We start from the raw sequence: 18,946 nt of genomic DNA, 5'->3' as shown, positions 1-18,946 counted from the left end.
CTTCCTACTGAGTCAGTTTGACTTTGATTTCAGTAGGAGATAGGCCGAATTTAGCCAGTAAATGCATACCAGTCATTTCAAAATGTAAGTAGAATTGTGTTCTCTTGAAATGGAAAACGTATGGTTAGCAATAACCACCTCACTTAGGAGACATTAGCAAACAAAGAGTTCATTCAACCGAGATTGGAGTTTCACTGACAAAAACAAAGAAGGGAGTGTTGCATGGAGAGCTAACTATACTTCTACTTATGGTTCAGATAAGCAGAAGTAAGCCCTCTGGCTAGAAAAACCTACATAGATTAACTCCAGTATTAAAGGGAGATGGTAACTTCATGTATGTCTAATAATCATGTTCAGTGTTCTCTTCCCTCCCGCGTCTCCATTTTTCCAAGATGGCCTGTTTCACCAATTTATCTTCTTACCAATGTATTCACCATTTTGTTTTTTGTAGATGGAAAGTCTCAAGAATTGGGAGAGCTATGCACATAGATGTGAAGCTGAGAATGAGTATGGGGGGAAAATGAGGGGCTTGAATTGTGCAGAAGGAAGGATGAGAAAAGATAAACTTAACGCTTACTTTAGAAACAAAATATTAAAGCCCTGCAACTAATAGGATATAGCCATATCCACACTCTGAGCATTCATTTTCCCTACCCTGTGTTTCCTGTAGGTTATTCACTCTTTAGAAAAAGGATTGTGCTTTGTGTGGAAATTTCCTACTGCATAGCATGCTCTACTGTAATCTAAATAATAATCATAAGGGAAAATTCTAGCTCCATTGAAAACGATGGCAGAATTTCTATTGATTTATTAGCACCAGGAACTTAACCATCACCTACTACATTGATTTCATAACTCCACCTCTGCACGGTGACACAGTGTCTATGTAGATATTGTTATATACTTCACCTGTTGGCTGTCAGCCCAACCTGGAGCACCCAGCTGGAACTTTCCTCTGCCCTCTGGTGCTGGCAGCTAGAGCCATCTCTACTCCAGGGACAGGGGCTCCAGCCCCAGGGTGCTTAGACTGCAACTGTCAGTGTCTTACAATGCCCCACTTCAGTCAACAGAAGCAGTCCTGGTGAGGATGTGAACCACTGACAGAGAGCATAGCATGCACACAAGCTATCACTTTAATTACTGCAGTGCTGTAGTTGACTGTGTACACTACAAAGTTAAGGCCTTTGTTTCAAAGCTAAACCAGTTTTAGGGCTGCCTAGTTTAAGCATGGAGTTCTGGAGAGGTATTTTCCAGCCCATCTCAGTCTACAATGATCGAATCTCATCCCTTGAGACTTTGGAGAAAAAGTGATAGTTAACATACAGGGGCAGGGCCTCACTAGTGTAACTTGGCATAGCTCCCAGCAGGTTCAATAGAGCAATGCAGACTTATACCAGTTACGGTTCTTACACACATTTTCCAAGAGGGGAAGGGACTATGAAACCACAACAAAACAGCATTGATAGCAAGGTATATGGAAAAAGATTTATGTATATAATATAAACTATATACTGTAGCTTTGATTTCTCACTATTTAATGCCAATTACAGAAACCATTATTGCTAAACAGCTAAAACTATTTTTCAAAGCTGTGCCTTACAAAAAGATACAAATTCTTTACAGTTTGATTACTGTGCTGTTTTCTTATCCATAAGATAAAACTTACCTAGTATTACTGAAAAATATATATTGTTTTCAATGTTCCAACTTTAAATTGGGAAACCCACTGTGTCTTTTGTACTTCTACACAATGTCATACTGATGAAAAATAACATTTCTTGATAATTCTACCTAAAATTGAGCTCTCATGCTAAAGAATAGCACACTGCTAAACCTTCCTTGTTGTTACTGACACATGGAAAATTGTCTAGCTTCTCTATGTAAGTGTGTGGGTTTTTAACATATATGCACATGGACATAAAAACACAAAATCTTGAAATCTGAAAATCCCCTTCTGAACTGGCAGAGGATTTCTTCTCTTGTGGGATTAGTGTTATTTAATAATTAAAAAAATTTAAAGATGCCTTGTTCCTGTAGATCTAAACTAAACTCAGAAGTACAAGTATTATTTATATATTTTTTTTAGTTGGCATGTTAAAGTCCACCATCACTCTGGTATCTAAGTGCTGCACACACAAATGAATTTATCCTCATACCACCAGAGTGAAGTGGGTATTATTCCCATTTCACAGGTCAGAAAAGGTAACAACAGAGGGATTAATGACTTGCCCAGGGCTATTCATGAAGCCTATGGGAAGATGAGGAACAGAAAGGTAAAATCATTGTTTTACAACACTGTACTTGAACCACAAGATCAGTAATACTCAGACTATGGCTTGAGAGTTGCAAATGATTTTCAAATATCTCCCCTGCAGAACATTAAATTGCACAGGGTTTTAATAGTATTATTAACCAATCTAAGTTATTAATTTATTGATCAGGATGCTTTAACTTAATTGGTTAATAACACAGTAATCAATTTGCACTAAATTATTGTCTTGCTTGGTATGAGAATAATATATAATTAATAATTTCCCACTATTCTGTTTAAATAAGAGTCGTGCTTTAGTAAATGAAATAATGAATTATCATTACAGTAATATCAACATTTTGGGTAATGTTGATGGCTAATTTGTACCCTGAACCACTGAAGTTTGTGCATCACAACATAAAATTATTCTTCCTCACTCCAAGGCTACATCTACACAGCAGGCTTTTTGCACAAAGAACAGCTGTTCTTGAGCAAAAACTTGCAGAGCGTCTATACTGCACGCACGTTCTTGCGCAAGTAAATTTATAGTAAAGCATTGGAAAACGGGGCTTCTTGCACAAGACTTATTGCTCTCCCCACAATGAATAAGCCGTCTTGCGCAAGAGCTCTTCCACAAGAAGGCAGTGTAGACAGGCAACAGGGGTTTCTTGCGCAAGAAAGCTCTATGGCTATACTGGCTATCAGAACTTTCTTGCGCAAGAGAGCATCCACACTGCCATGGACACTCTTGCGCAAAAGCACATCTCTTCTACAAAAACACATGACAGTGTGGATGCTCTCTTGTGCAAGAACTTTTGCGCAAAACCTCATCCCTGTCCCAAGCCCCTTCTCACACCAAACTTCCTCCCTGAGCCCAAACCCCACGCCCCTTCCCACACACCTCTAATTCTCTTCCTGCACCTAAAATCCTTCATTTCTGGCCCTAGACTGTAGCCTGTTCTCCCTCACAACTGCCATCCCCCTACCTCAGTCCAGAGCCCCTGCCCATATGCCCAACTCTTGGTTCACCAGAATATTTGCTGAGCCAGCCCTCCCACTATGCCACATAACAAAGCTTTTGCTATAGTTAGCACTTCGGCCATTCCAAATGTACAGACATTTTGCTCTCACTTCCCACATCTCAGCATGCTTTCACAGTAAGTGGGAGCCCATTGTGAGAGTTTATATCAATCATCAATTCTAACTTTGCATTTACAGTGACTTGGGCCTCCCAGGGATGAGTGTATAAAAACTCCACATAGGCCAGCTTTAGCTTAAATGCTGGCTACAGCTCTACTGAACAGATTAGCAAGGGTGTGTTGACACAACACAGTTATTTCAAAATAACACTGCAAGCGTCTACACAGCAATACCATTACTTCAAAATAATGGACAGTTTATTTAGAAATCTGTAAACCTCATTCCATGAGGAACAACACTTATTCCAAAATAGCTATTTCAGAATAGCAGAAGTGTGGATGCTACACTGCTGTTATTTCAAAATAACTCTTCCCCAAGGCCATTCAAAGTAATTACTCCCCAGTTCCTCCTGGAGCTCTAAACGAAGTAGCAAGTTCACGTCAGGGAAGCCTGTCTCAGACTAATTTTGAGGCTTCCCTGTAGTGTAGACGTGCTATTTTGAAATAAGGTGTTTTGGAAAAAACATTCCAAAATAGCTTATTTTGAAATAAGCATGCTGTACAGACATACCCCAAGAGAGAAGTAGGTTTTCTCTTTCTTGGTAGATGTCAGATCATCACTAATGGGACTTCTGGACACTTCAATGATACTATCTTTCCTGTATATAAATATTCATTAGTTGTAGCCCATATAATGCTCTATATACATTCAAATCGGAATGACTGACTGCTTTGTAGTGGGATTTGCTTCTTTAATGAAGAATTTACAAAAACCTGTAGAGAATTTTTTCTGCCATGACAACACAAAAGCATTTATTAAAAAGACTTTTTTCCTATGGAATCTTCAGTATTCAAAACAGTTTAATGAAATTAATCCCTGGTATGATGCCAACGAATTTTGTATATCAAAAATAAAATTTCAGTGAACTGTGGGAGCAGTGACTCAATTCTGCCAAGTTATAGGTCACTTAAATAAATTCATCTAACTTGACTCCAAGTGCCTATCTGATTGATAGATGTATCTATTTATCAACTAGACCTGATTTCTCCCTCCAGAATTGGCAACAACCATGGTCAAATTCTTTGTGCTCTCTGCTGCTTATCCAGCATTTTCATTGTAAATCCAACTGTGTCCATTAGGCTTGTAAGAAATAATAAGCTTAACAAATGCAGATGAATGTCATTCTTCTTACCCGTCAAAATTCAAATGCTGCAGTTACAGGATTCACGGGTGCTGGTGAAGTAGAACTTAATCTGTAGAACAAAATCACTGCTTCGGAATCTTATTCCCAGTCTGAGTATTTTTTTAAGCCTCAGGGCAGAATGATGTGCATCACATGGAGGGAAAAGAGCACTTCAAAATCAGTTGCTATTAGCAAGAGCAAAGCAACAAAGAGAAAGAGAGAGAAAAAGAGAGAGCCAGGCAGCTAAAGCAGTATTATTTTGTATTTACTATTAGAAGATTTACCCAGCATTGCTTGGGTCCTTAGCTCAATTAATTTTTGTTTTTTGGAAAATAAAATGAAAATGTACATGCTCTGGGGTGAGTCTGGAGGTAAGGCAATCAGTGTGCAGGCTGTTCCAGGGAGAGCGGACTATCCCAGCCCTCTCTTACCACATAAGCTTGCGACCAGGTTAGAAGCACCCCCCTCCATGGCCACTGCAGCTCCAGTGGACACAGGTGGGGGAAATGGTGCATGTCCCCCGGCTAGGGCAGGTCCAGGTTCATCTGCTGCCTGTGTTTCCCAGCCAGAATAAGGAATGCAGCAAACTCTGTACTTTCCCTTCACTCCCTGATGAAGGGGAACAGCCAGCAATGTTCCCATATGAATTGGGAGGGAGGGAACTTCAGCTCCCCCTGCCCTCCCTCCAGGACACCTGAGAGTTGGAGGTTTGAGGCTAGGTTAGTTTCACATGGGGGGCACACTCCTACTGAGCCTCTTTCACATGCCTGGGGATTCTGTCTCTTCTCTTTGTAGACTGCAATCCCAGTCCAGGCCCATTCCATTTTCCTGGCACAACCAACCCTTATCTTGCTTTAAGTTATGATAAGAGGAAGCTATATACTAAATTGGAAGATCCTAGCTCTTCCCGTTCAAGAGGAGTTTTGAACAAACAGAAAAACACACAGATAGACATACTCTCTAATATATATAGAAGATAAGGAAAAAAGTGCTAGAATGGAGTGTTGACTTAACATGATCCCAAATAACGTAACTGCCATACAGCCTAAACTCGTAAATACCCTTTTAAAATATTTCTTCTAATTTTGACTTGTTCTGGCTTCTAAGTATTCAAACTATCTTTAAATGCTTACTTCTGACTTTCTGCTCCATTAACTTCAATCTGAAGCATTATAAGCAGCTTACATTTTTATATTGTGTCATTTCTTTCATGTTGGCATTCTAAAAGTTTTGTAATGACCCACACAAGTATTTAATATATCAGTGTGGTATAATGTAACAGGTTTTAGTGGCATCAGTTTGGGGTGATTACTGAGGTCAGGAATGAGTTATGCAGATAATACCAAATGAGAGTTGATAAAAGCTTAAAACCACAGCAAACTCTCATGGACCCTATCCATGTCATATTCCATTATGCTTCAAAGTGTTTTTAAATGGGATTGGTCAAAAAACATTTGACTTGTTATTTGTTGAAATTTAAAATGCTTATAAAATGTTGTAATAAAACTTTGGGGATTAGCTCTATATTTTCTTGGATCCTTCCAGCTTTATGGTGAATTTTTTTTGTTACTATGATCTGAGTGAGGCTCAGATACAAAGTAAAAGCGAAAAAACCCTATAACTAGTCTTTCTACACATAAAATATTTCAAGGCTAGAAGTGATACTTTCCATTGGCAAGAGGGGAATTCGCTATTTCTTGGAGCTATGTAACACTCATTTGTAGCCCAGTAGAGACAGGACAGTTGGACTATAAGGCAATGATATTTTTGTAACAAAGGAAGCTTCTGTTGGGCCAGGACTGAAAATTGCACAATTGTCCAGCTTGTTTATGCAGCAAACATAACTGGGAGGTGGGGAAAGTCTATGTTTTGAGGTAGAAGGAGAAAATATTTTCCTAGCAGGTTGGTTTATTTCACACTTTTTAAAAAATGCTGGTAATGGTTTGGGAATGGTAGACTATGTCTTTCAGAGTTGAATTAATGGATAATTAAGTCGCATTGCACATACATACATGATGGAAAAGAATCATATGGCTATCTTGTGTAAAATGTATTTATGGTTTAGCTACATATGGACAGAATATCCATTGGCTTCTTTGTTCTATCTGATTCCAGGGAAGGTTTCAAGACCCTGAACAATAAATATTATTCCCGAGAATCTGATGGGGACGTATATGGAAGTCTATTATCCACTTACTAATGAGGCCTGCTACATAGCAAGATCACAGCTTCAGGCACCAATCCTATAAGGGCTGCCACAAAGACATAAGGACCGGCTCAACCAATCCATTTTCACTGATGACTAAATTGTCTACAAATTATCATGAACTTGGAAAGCTTAGACCATTTATCTGCAATGTGAGCTTTGTTCAAGGAACAGATTTTCCAAGCTTACATCACAGCTAATCCTAGATACAAGATGTGACTTTCCACATACATTTTCAACTCTTTGAAGCCGAGAATACTGTTCTTTTTAGTTCACCAATAGCATACAACATTAAGATTCAAATTCTTGAATGCAAATTCTGAAAGCCTTCTGCTATTTTTTTTAACACTTGCTAAAGAAAACATGACTTTTTTAAAATTGTAAATTGCAATAGGATTACACGATACCAGCAGGTCAAGACAGCAGGTAATTGTTTCTAGTTAATTTGCTAGAAACATCATACATATAGTCTCCCTGACTGTCCTCTACCCTGTGCCAATTGGAGCCAGCTGCAAAATTAATCTTAAATGCTACCAAATTAGAATTTGCTACTCATTTATTCCAGTTTGAGATCTCCTTGCCCAGGTGTACATGAGTTCATAAAATGAACAGCAATGGAGAATCAGATCTGATGCTTTCTGTAGGTGCATTGGAAATTGATTCCACATGTCCCTGATGTCGTACTGTTGAGATTAATATTTGTGCGGGAGGAAGTCTCCTATTTTTAGAATTGTGTTTTTTGAGACACTTCCTTGTGCTTCTTTTGGCATATGTACTTACAGGCTTTTGTCTTATGTAGTTTTGCTTCATATTTTAAACCCCAAATATGTCTGCAAGTGTCGTAAACATCATATTTAAATGTCTTTAGGCTGGTGTTGCTCAGAGACTCCTGTCATGAGTTCGGAAGATTGCTGAATCTGTCCTACAGTTCAGGTAACAAAGAACTGACCTTTTAGACTGTGCTATTTGTGCAAGGTAGCTCACCTGCTCTGACAAGGAAATTAAACTGTAATGACAGTTGTAAATGTGTGTATTTTTCTCTATCCTAGCACTTCATATTCATTCCCAACCAAATTGACTCAATTTACCAGTACTGAACTGAGTGAGGCAACAGTGGTTTATGAAACACCTTCTTATCCCACGCAGGGACTCCCCATTTCATAGGAGATTGAAACACTATTTAGTGTACATCTTGAAAAGCAGAAAATTCTTACTTTAAGAGCTAAAGAGAGCCTTACATGTTAATTTACAGTAAAATAAAGTTAGTTTTTAAATGAAAGCCAAGTTTTGTACATTATACAAGTTGATTCAAAGTTTGTAGATGTGGTTCCTTCCCTGAGTGGAATATAGAGATATACTAATTGACAGGTGACATTCAATGAGGCTCAGAAACAACAGCTATCGGTTCCAGTTGGTCAAGTTTAATGCTAGGATGCTAGTTTTAGAGCCTTTAGGGAGAACTTGGGTCAGGTTTACAAGTTCTTCTCTGTAATCACAAAGTAGGTTAGAAACTTTTTTTTTTTAAATATGGAAGCTGGGACACTCTTACAATCACCTCTCTTCAGGAGCTACTGCTTTAAGTAAAACACTGTATATCATGAGACCTAATAAAATCACAAGATTTGGCCACAGTGCGCTCCACTCCTACCACTAAAACCCTGTTTATGCTTTGATTAGGTCTCACCTTTACTGTGCAGTCTCCTCCTTTTCATGTCTCAGACTAGAGGGTGGATATGTGAGAAACTAATAAAAATGCTGCAGGTTCTCTAGAATATTCAAAATGCAGCTGGTACATACCTATGCCCCCTTCATAGCACTTTGATCCTCCTCAACTTCCTTTACTAGCTATCACCTCTTGCAACAAATGACATTTCAACAGACACAAGGTTCTGACCTTATCCTCCAAGGCTCTACTAAACTCCACTCCTGTCTACATCTTGGTAAACCTATCCCAATCCCCTGATGGCCTTTCTGTTAGTCAATTTCCATTACTTATTGCTCCCTTTGCCTCCTCCTAGTAAAGTGCTGTTGTGCTAGATAATACAAATGGAAAATCCTCTGACGTCCTATGCACTAAGCAATGTAACTCATTCTCCTCAGCCAACCTCACTTTTAGAATTAATTACCAAGGCTTTGGCATCCCTTGCTTACCAACTGTATCACCTTGGGATTTTTAACACTCGTTGAGCCCAGTGATACCAATCTGAAAATGCAGTGATAGCAAACAGTTTGTTCAAAACAAATTATGATTTATCAATAGGAACATAACAGAGAGAAAAAGCTTTTAAAACAAGACAATATTAATGTGTGTCTAAGGATTATCTAAATATAACATTTACCTAATGCAGTTAGGGAGCATTGATATACCCACCCTGTTTTTGCGATCAAGCTGCAAATCTTGTCTCCTCATAAGAAACACTTTTTAACTACTTTCAAGCTCCACACTTTTCATTAGACCAATAGCACCTGATTCTGCATTGGTGGAGGTAAATTTCAAAGTAATTATAACATCCATGTGTCTGTACTAACCATTAGGACCGTCTATAGGCATTGATATTTGGTTCCTGCCAAGTTAACTAAGCCTGATTTCCCTCTCATTTACTCTGTTTTCACTCAGAAATATAACCACCCAGAAACCCACAGAGATAATTTTATGAAGAAAAAGCTCCCATGTTTGTCACAGCTAGGCACAACTGATTATTTTGCTAAGTCTAATATATATGCCTGAAAGTCCAGTGCCCTGTGATCTCTATGCAGAACTTATGATCATTAGATGCATATAAACTAAGCAAAATTATGTAACTTATTATTGTCCACTACTTTGCGGGGGGAGGGGGGCTGATAAATTTAACTTTGGATTTACTGCTGTATGTTTAAAACTTGTATATAATATGTAGTGATTTAAAACTGAGCTGTTCAGTCCATCAACAAGAATGCTGTTCTGGGGTTCTGATAATAAAAATAAAAGGCATTAGATTTATTTATATGGAGTCATCCAAAACCATACCATGATACAGTAGGCCGCACCTTTCACCTCTTGATGGGAAAGGATGCGCAGATGTTTATCTTTAGAATAATAATTCAAGTGCATTTTCATAGCAATCACTGAGTACTTGGAAGTACGGTAAACAGATTAACAAAACCAATATTGCACTCATGTTAAATAGCACTTATAATCATACAAAAATTAGGCTGTCATAAAAGGATTACAGTTTTCTCTTTCCTTCTTTTGAAGTGGAAATGTGAGATGCATAAACATGTTACCTTGAATCTATGAAAATGGAAATTCTGTTTATCATAAACAAATACTGAATTGTCTCCTTCATTCAGTGCTCAGCATATGCTGGGTCTGAGTAGCACACACATTCTAGAATGACAACTGTAATGTAAAAGAATATCGCTCTACCAGTCTTTCCCTGAATAACTGGTCTGTGAACACAGGCACGGTGAGCAAATAATAGGCACTGTCAATGCTCCATTGACATGCCACTGGCCCCAAGATATATTCTGCTTTATAAAGTTGATGATCTACTCAGGAAGGGTCATTATATATATGCTGTTCACATGGGTCAAGATTTCACCCTAAATGAATGGAAATTTTGTCATTAGCTGTAATGGGTCCATGATTTCACCACTAGTACCTAAAGACTGGAGTCCTTAAATTTGGTTTTACCCATAACTAGTGTACTGTTGTGTATTGTACCAGTGTACTGTTGTGGCTCAATGATTTCCTAGGAATTCACAGAGTAAAATTTTTTTTTTAACAAAAGATACAAAAAAAGTATAGACTCCGATACATGTTCTGTTTACAAACCTCATCTGTGTAACTACATCTGCTTACCTCTGTTACAATCAACTTTGATCTGTTTGTCATCTTCTCTTGTTGTCTCTTGCGCTATTGTGAGAACTTCAGAGCTGGAATGCATTTCTTCTAACACGTTGGTAAAGAGTCCAGCACATTAGAACCTCAGTTCTAATTGGGGCAGATAGACTCTAAGGGTATGTCTAAACTACATCCCTCTTTCAAAAGAGGGATGTAAATTAGACAGATCGAAATTGCAAATGAAGCCGGGATTTGAATTTCCCGCATTTCATTTGCATAATGGCAGCTGTGCAGTCTTTCGAAAAAGGGTTTTTCTAAAGTAAAACCGCTGTCTAGATAACAGGAGTAGAAATAGCAGTGGAAAGAAAAATATTTCCACCTTTTGAAGACAAAATTTAAATGCAAGTGTCTCTAAAATAGCACATTGTGTAATAATATAGGTTTCTCCAGGAGTCAGTTCAATTCCAAACCACCACAAGCCTGCATGCAGCACATCAGATTCAGCTGTCAGAGATGGTTGAGGCAATAAGTGTTACTGGTATGCTAACACAAGGTATGGATTATAGGATTCCGCTGGTTCCCTAAAGGCTAAAGGATTCTATTTTCAGTCCAAAATGGACTGACAATAGGGAAAATAGAAAGGGAGATCGTATATAAAACTGATTTTATATACTTAGAACTATACAAAATCAAGGCATTGTATTGTACTAATTGTGGACGAATAACAGGGTGTGAATACCCCCTGCCGGTTAGGCAGGGGGGCTCCACAAACCCCTTTGTCCATCGGCCTGGCCCCAGGGCAGGATTCCCGGTCCCGGGGCCAGTAGATTGGGTGCGATCACCCCCTCTCTGCCGAGCCGGGGGGATTCAGCGAACCCGCTGTCCATCCTGCTTCCCCGGCCAGAGGGTCCAGGACCCAGAGTGAGTCTTAGACCCCTCCTCGGGGCTAGACCTTGCCTGTCTGGCTTGCCGGCAACAATGTGCCTCACCATATAGCAGGGCATGTGGCTGTGTGTAGGGAGGGGGAAGGGGACCCAGGCCCGCCCTCTCTCCCGGGTTCCAGTCTGGGGCCCTAAGTGCGGGGGCTCGCCATCGCCCCTGCACGACAGATGAGGGGGTTATTCCCTAAACGCGTCTGTCCACGGGGTCCACCCCGGGCTGCTTCCTCTCCTCTAGGGGCCCCCTGGGCCCGCCCTCTAGTGCCCCTGCGCCTACCGTGGTTCTGACGGTTGGTGTCTGGGGGACCTCTTGGCTGTCCGTCACTCCCGTTGCGTTCCGCAGGGACTCTCCTGGGCTGCTTAGAGTCCAGGACGCACCGTTTGCCTTCGGTGAGGGGCCCCTCTGTGGCGGGGGCTCGTCGTCTGTCGGTCGTGCGGGTCGTTCCTGGTGGCCTGTTGGCCCCGGTCCACCATCCAGCGGCTGTGGCGGCTGCCTCGCTCCACGCTGGCGGCGAACCATTTTAAAATGGCCTGCCGGATGTGACGTCGTCCGGAGGGCCCGCCCTTCCGGTGACGTGGGGTGCTCCCCTGCCGTGACCGGGCAGCCACTCTCCGTCCCTCCCACTAGATTCTGGCCTTGCTACACTGCCGTGTTGGCGCCTTGCCGCTGGGGCACATCCCCCACGGCTCCGCTCGCTCCCCACCTCCCCCCGTCGTCCGGAGTGCGGGCCGAGGATGGCCCGTCACACTAATGTATAAATGGAGAAAGGGAAACATTTTATATGAATGAAAAAGATTAATTATCTTCAGCTACCTGGATTTCTCAGGTCATTGAGCACTTGGCACAAGCATTACGGATTGCAATGAAAGTGTGAAGGTAAGTCAATAGACTTACACCACATGATTAATAAGGTGATGGCTGTAATAACACCAAACTGTTATATAGTCTCAATTTTCCTTAAAGTACAACTTTTCACTATCATCTTTCAGAATAGAGATTCAGATTCTTGAGCTCCATACTAGGGATGTTAAATTTTGATTAATCAGCTAATCAAATAGTCGATGGAATTTCCATCTCCATCGACTACTCGATTAGTCCATAAGGGGGGCACTCGTTATCTCACTGTGCATCTGTTTTTGAAATGTACAAGAGCTGCTCGCAGCAGGGAAGAGGCACAATGGGGAACCCATGCAAGGGGGGGACCAAAGCAGTCCCTGCTTGCACAGGGACCCAACTGCTGCACCTCTCCCATTGAAATGTACAAGAGCTGCCCGCAGCTCTTGTACATTTCAAATGGAAGGGCACAGGAGTTGGGACCGGTGCAAGCAGGGACTCCTTCGGTTCCCACTCATGCTGTTTCCCCGCTGTGCCTTTGCCTCCCCTGGCCCCCCTGCAGAGATGGTGCTGGGGGGAACCAGCTTTTAAACAGGCTCCCTTAGCACTAGCTCTGCCCTCCCCCACCTTGCTGCTTCTCTCTCTACTCAATGCTTATCACGTAGTCAACTAGTCGCTTACATCCCTTCTCCATACTTGCCTGTAATATTTTTCTGTTAGAAATTCTGTCTTAACATTTAACATTCCTGTTTATACCTGGCAAATCCACAGAGATTTACAAAAAACTCAATTAACCAATAATTAGTCAGTATTTCCCAGTAATATATCTTTGGGTAAATTTCTTCTCCAAGTTACACCTGGGTAACCCCACTGAAGTTAATGTTGGCAGTCAGTGTTTTCAACAAACCTGTTCTTTATTGCTGCATTACTTGCAGTACTTTTGGGTTTATAGGTCAGAACTAATCCCATTTCTTTATCAAGATAAATTTTTTAGCCTCAGAGATGGATTATTATTTCAAAAACAATGTGTGCACCACAGTAACATCAATGTGGTATTATTTTAATTATATTATGAATGCAGATACATTTTGGGGGCACACCCTGTAGTATGGGATCTGCTTTACAATCAACTTATTCAAACCTCTATATAATTAACTGAACTGTTTTTAAAAAAATATTTTGCATTAAAAAATTCTCTAAGGACTGTCTTAATCAAACACAGATAAGTTACATTTACATTGTATTTGTAACTGGAAAGTGAAAATCACATTGCAAGCACCTATGTGCATCATTCAGCACATTAATACCTTTAAAAACGTCACCAAAGTCACTTTTTGACAGTGGGACCTAGGTTCCTAAGCCACTTAGGAGTTTTTAAAAATGTTACCTTGATTCAAATTACTTTTGCTATAAATTCTTTAAGTAGCATTTTATCTTTAATTGAGGGTTCATTTAACGGAGGCTTTCTATTTTCCAGAGCACTGTGCTTAAGTTTTCTAAATTCCTTTAAGAGTCTGATATTATTCCTTCTCATTTCAAAATTTAATTTAGTCTCATTTAAGACTGTTTTACTGAGAAATACATGACAACGCCCTGGAGGATGTGCAAAGAATATGCTTATTATATTTGCAGATAACGTTAAATTGAGTGTTGAATATACCAGAGAGGCTAAATAATATATTAGGATAAGTAAGAGATGGGATATAGCACAATATAAATCTGGTAATCAGACTTCAGAAATGTGTGCAAGATTACTGGATGGATAAAATAGGGTTTCTTTCTAATGGATCCTACAGCTTGTTCAAAAATAAGTTGTAAACACATTTGTAAAAAGACAAAATTCACTTATTATGCATCTTTTTTCAATCTCTCTGTGTTGTTAAGAAGTGATCAGCCCCCTTTATGAAATAATACTATGGGAAGCACTAGATCATCTTGTGTTCATTTTACTAATCCTAATCTTCAAGATTCCAAAATTTATTTTAAATTGAAACAATAAGGAGATGGAAAAGTGACAGGAAAAACAGAATCCTTGTGAAGACAATTCGATCTTTCTATCTCTACTAAGTATATTCCAGGTGAAATCCTTGCACTATTCAAGACAAAAAAATCCTTTAACTACAATGAAATTCGAAATTGAAACCCACAGATTATACACTCAGAAGTTAGTTTCTTTCCAATGGGTTCCTGCTCCTGGATGTTCAATGAAAAATTACCATGTGAAATTCCCTTTTTAGTGTATATAAATGTCATGTAATATTTCTCATCCACTCTCTTCTCTTCTGTTACAAAATTATGTTTATCCATAATTTCCAGGCCCTTACTCTCCCAATACAGTTATACAAACATTACCTTAACTCTATAACAATAAAGCCTCACTCAGACCAAAGCCTAAATGTCCCAGAAATAATTCTCTCTGATAATTAATCCTACCTGATCCATAATTGTGGCTTTCCAGTTTCTCTCTTAATCATGCTTTTTTCTTGCATTGAGGAGATGAAAACACAAATGAAGTTTAACATCAATCTTTGTTTATTTCAAAGCATTCTGACTATTAATCCTGGATGCAAATTGGATCTTTTCCATAACAATGTGAGGATGAAACAGCCTCTGCCTTAAATACAGAAGTTTAGGTGTTCTCATAATGTAGCTCAGCACAATTGTCTTTATCTATCCATGGTCCACACATATTCCCGTCACCTGTAATGGGAGAAAATCCACTGAGGAATTCTTCACAAAATATCTAGGCAGCCCAGATATGACACATCACAGGAAAACATTGCCTAATTCTGTTTATTTACATGTCCCAAATAGAGCAAGTTGTGGGGTCCTAAAATGATATTAGTCCCATTGTTTAATGGGGAACTGATACAGAGAAATTTAGGCCAACATTTTCAAAAGTGGCTACAAATTTCTGGAGTCTTTTGCCTGAATTGTTAGGGTGGGAGAGTAGGCCAATGAAGTAGAACTCCCCACTTCCTTGGGCAGATTAGATGATAGTTAATGTAAATAAATATGGTATCGTTGCTATAAATGAGGATACCTTTCTTACTATGTGGGAAGGTATTATAGGACTCCAATCTGAAGTTAAGTCTTACAATTAAAAGAGAGCACGCCACTAGTAGGTATTTTTGGACAGCTCCATCTTGTCTGAATGATATTCTGTGATGGATCATCCACACTAACAAGTTCACCAAACTTCTATTTTATTAGGTTCTTGCTCTGTAAAATGAAAGTTTGTGAACCACCAGTGTAATCCATCTGGGACTATCATCAGCAAGATGTTTCTGAACATTAAGGTATGATCACTCAGAAAACTGAACTACTGAGTTACTGAAAAATACTGTTTTTAAAGACCCTCCACACTATGATCATCTTCAGACAAGGAACATCAGAGGCTGCAGCAGTAAGATATTTTGGCTTGGGTAATATGTCAAGGGAACAGCTTGGAAGGTTTGCAACCAAGGTCAGAGTCACAGTTTCCTTCATATCAAAATTTTCTCTTTCCTGAACCAGCAAATTTAGATGACTTGAAAAAATCCTACTACCACAGTATATACTAATATAGTTTTTTTTTAAAAAAAACAATAGAGATCAGATGTGGTTTTGTTCATTAGAATATTTGTATTATTAAAATTAAGCATGAATCTTACAAACCAGTAGGTATATAAATCCATCTCAGAAAAGAAAATGAACTATGGAAATGTCTGACATTCAAAGACTGCTTGAAATGGACCAATATTAAAAGTATCTATTTTAACTGAAACCACATCCTGCATTTTCCTAAGCAAATAATTGTATTAAAAGGATTGTACTTTAAAAAAAATCAGTACAAATATATATATCAGGAGTCCACTTTGCTTTCAAAATTTTCAGAGTATTTGGCTATTGTTATGTAGATTTGAAGAAAGGAGCCATTCTCTCAGATAAACCTTAAAAATTACATCACATGTGAGGGCCAGGAAAAGTTTTTAATAATGCTCCAAGAATGACACAATCTTTGCCAAAGGCAAGAAGAAATGAGTTGACAGCCTGGTTGCTGGCTATATCTTTGATCTTCACTCCTATGAGGTGTCACAGAGGGGCATGTGTAGATACAGAAGGTCAAATTACCTGGTGGTGACAATATAAAATTTACAAGCAGTAACTATGACCGAGAATACTGTTTTCTGAGAATTAATGACTGCCTGGAATTAATACGGTCATGGGCCACAAGTTCTTCTCAGATGGTCAACAGGATCATGATCCAGTATCTACTACATTTAATTAAAAATTTTCATAGATCTTCCAACAGGGGCCAGGTGTTCCAGGGGGAATGAAATAGAACAGGTGATCAATTTATTCCCTGTTGCTCATTCTCAGTTTCTGGCAAATAGGCTAGGGACACTATCCCTGCCTATCCAGCCCAGGTCCAGATTATCTCTTCTGGAGACAGAGGGTTATTAGATGTTGTGGGGCCAAAAATAAGGGTTCAGAGTGCAGGAGCGGTCTTTTGGCTGAAGCAGGGGTTGAGCACAGCAGGGGAGTGAAGGCTCAAACTGGTAGTGTGGGCTCTGGGATGGGGCTGGTGTGGGAGGGAACGGGAGGTGGAGATGCAAGGTCTAGGAGGGGGTTACGGTGAGGGATGGAGCTCAGGGCTGGGGCAGGGGCTTGGGATGTACAGGGGCCAGCTCCCCTTTGTTAAACAGACTACAAGGAAGAGAGGGAGCAGGTGCCTCTGTGATTACAGCTAATGGGTCTGTGGGGGGCCGAGCCTGCAGACAAGAGCAGAGCGCGGATGGAGCTTCGAGCACTTGCAGCTCTAGTCCAATGGGGACAAAGGAAAAATAGGAGCACACAGAGCCACATCCCTCCCTCACCTCTCACCTCCTCTGCCAAGCAGGGCTGGAACTCAGGGGCTTTAGTGGTTACAGCCAGGGCCTGGGATAAGGTCCCCTTCCCTCCCAAAAAATAGAGCTCCTTTTTTTGGCATCCCAGAGACCTTTTGTGCCCCTCCTTAGTCCAAGCCATCGGCTGCAGATCCTAAAGCCCCTTTCTTAATCCAACCCTAATCCTGGCTAATAGCCATTGAAGGACTACTATCCTCCATGAATTTATCTAGCTTTTTTTTAAACGTGTTATAATCTTGGCCTTCACAACATCTTCTGGCAAAGAGTTCTACAAGCACACTGTGTGTTATGCAAAAAAACTTGCTTTGATTTAAATCTGCTGCCTATTAATTTCAATTTGTAACCCATAGTTCTTGTGCTATGAGGAGTAAATAGCTCTTTTCTACACTTGTCATGATTTTGTAGACTTCAATCACATCCCTCCTTAGTCATCTCTTTTCCCAGCTGAAAAGTCCCAGTATCATTAATCTCTGCTCATTACGGAAGCTGTTACATACCCTCTAATCATTTTGTTGCCCTTTTCTGAACCTTTTCCAATTCTAATATATCTTTTTTGTGATGAGGCAACCCTGCATGTAGTATTCAAGATGTGGGAGTACCATGGATTTATATAGCGGCAATAAGATATTCTGTAGCTATCCCTTTCTTAATTATTTCCAGCGTTACATTCATTTTTCTCACTGCCACTACACATTGACTGGATGGCTTCTGAGAACTATCCACAATGACTCCAAGATCTCTTTCTTGAGTGCTAACAGCTGCCTCACTCCACCATTTTCCAATGCACACTACTTTGCATTTATAAACATTGGATTTCATCTGCCATTTTGTTGCTCAGTCACGCAGATTTAAGAAATCATTTGTAGCTCTTCACAATCTGCCTGGGTCTTAAACATCTTGACTAGTTTTGAATCATCTGCACAGTTTGCCTCCTCACTATGTATCTCTTTTTCCACGTCATCTCTCTATACGTTTTAGAGTTTGAGAGTCTGAGTCTGTCTGTCAGTCCATTTGTTCAAGAACTCCTCCTAAATGGTAACAGCTAGGACCACCACATTTAGTAGGCAGCTTCCTCTTCTCCTAACTTAAAGCAAGGTCAGGGTTGGTTGCATAAGGAAAATGGGATGTGCCTGGAATTAGATTGTTTTCCATAACACGAAGGGGCAATGAGCACAGGGGACAGTTATATTGGAGAATGACTACAGAGGGGGCAGCTTCACCAAGAAGAGCGTAGCCAGTCGGGTCTGGGGCTCTCCATATTGCGGGAAGTCTCAGTTGTAGCATAAGATGGCAGGGGGAGGCTCCTGCCCTAATTTCTGCATGCCCATCCCATTCCCAGAGTCCCCCAAACCCTGCCCTGATTTTTGCATCCTCACACTTCAGCCTCCTGCCCTGAACGACCCAAGCAATGGCAGGGAAATCTTCTAGTTTATGAATATGTTAAATAGGACTGGTCCCAGAACAGACCCCAGAGAGGAACCAGTATTTATCTCTCTCCATTCTGAAAATTGACTATTTATATCTAACCTTTGTTTCCTATCTTTTAACCAGTCACCAATGCATGAGATGACCTTCCTTCTTATTCCATGACACTTACTTTGCATAAGAGCCTTTGGTCACAGACCTAGTCAAAGACTTTCTGAAAATGTAAGTGCACTATAGCCACTGGATCCCCCTTAGC

This window comes from Pelodiscus sinensis, chromosome 7 (assembly GCF_052426305.1).
Source record: "Pelodiscus sinensis isolate ZL-2025 chromosome 7, ASM5242630v1, whole genome shotgun sequence".
NCBI classification, from domain to species: domain Eukaryota; kingdom Metazoa; phylum Chordata; order Testudines; family Trionychidae; genus Pelodiscus; species Pelodiscus sinensis.
Note: the sequence above shows the minus strand (reverse complement) of the source record.